The sequence below is a fragment of the Frankliniella occidentalis genome, unplaced genomic scaffold, assembly GCF_000697945.3.
Source record: "Frankliniella occidentalis isolate FOCC.00 unplaced genomic scaffold, Focc_3.1 Scaffold27, whole genome shotgun sequence".
NCBI lineage: Eukaryota > Metazoa > Arthropoda > Insecta > Thysanoptera > Thripidae > Frankliniella > Frankliniella occidentalis.
The window spans coordinates 707264-707813 of record NW_026267157.1 but is presented as its reverse complement, the minus strand read 5'-3'; the positions used below and the strand labels follow the sequence as shown (position 1 = coordinate 707813).

The 550-nt window shown below is 45.6% G+C and overlaps 1 long non-coding RNA gene across 1 annotated transcript in view; it reads left to right on the top strand.

The window, feature by feature from the left end:
- The first annotated feature begins 223 nt into the window (after positions 1-223).
- Positions 224-550, top strand: part of LOC127749026 (uncharacterized) — a 13256-nt gene continuing 12929 nt past the window's right edge. The window contains exon 1 of the long non-coding RNA XR_008010921.1: positions 224-305. This is a non-coding gene — a long non-coding RNA (uncharacterized LOC127749026). The remainder of the gene's footprint in view (positions 306-550) is intronic.

Sequence of the window (550 nt, the reverse complement as noted above, 5' to 3'; positions counted from 1 at the left end):
GTGTCACTAACTGCCCCTGTCACTAACTGCCCCACCCTCCCTTAATAATGAAAGTGATCAGGGAAGCAACAGTGATTGTATATTGATGGAAGGGGACCCAAACCTTCGTGGGGTCTATTTGCCTGGTAAATCATAAGTGAATATTAAAGGTTAATTGACAAGGAGTTGGGTTTTCAATTTGTCTGAATATTAATTCTCAAATTTATTTTCTGTATTCTTACAGCCAGTTAAAATTGATGGGGAAATAGGTGGGGAATTAAGTGAGCAAGGTGCAAAACCTACTAAGCAGAAAAAGGGTACATCAGGTTAGTTACTTTTTGGCTGAGCGATTAGCGAAGCCTATTATTGGCTGAGCGATTAGCGAAGCCTATCGCTCGCCGTTCAAATCTGGCTAGACTTTTGACGCAACTTTTGGTACCACGGCCATCGGTAGACCCTCCCCTACAATTCTAGACCAATGCGGGGTCTATGCGATAAATATTGAGGCGGCTAGATGTCGCAACGTGCGGCAAGGCGGCAGCGGCGGGGCAGAGAGCTTCCTGTCCCCTCT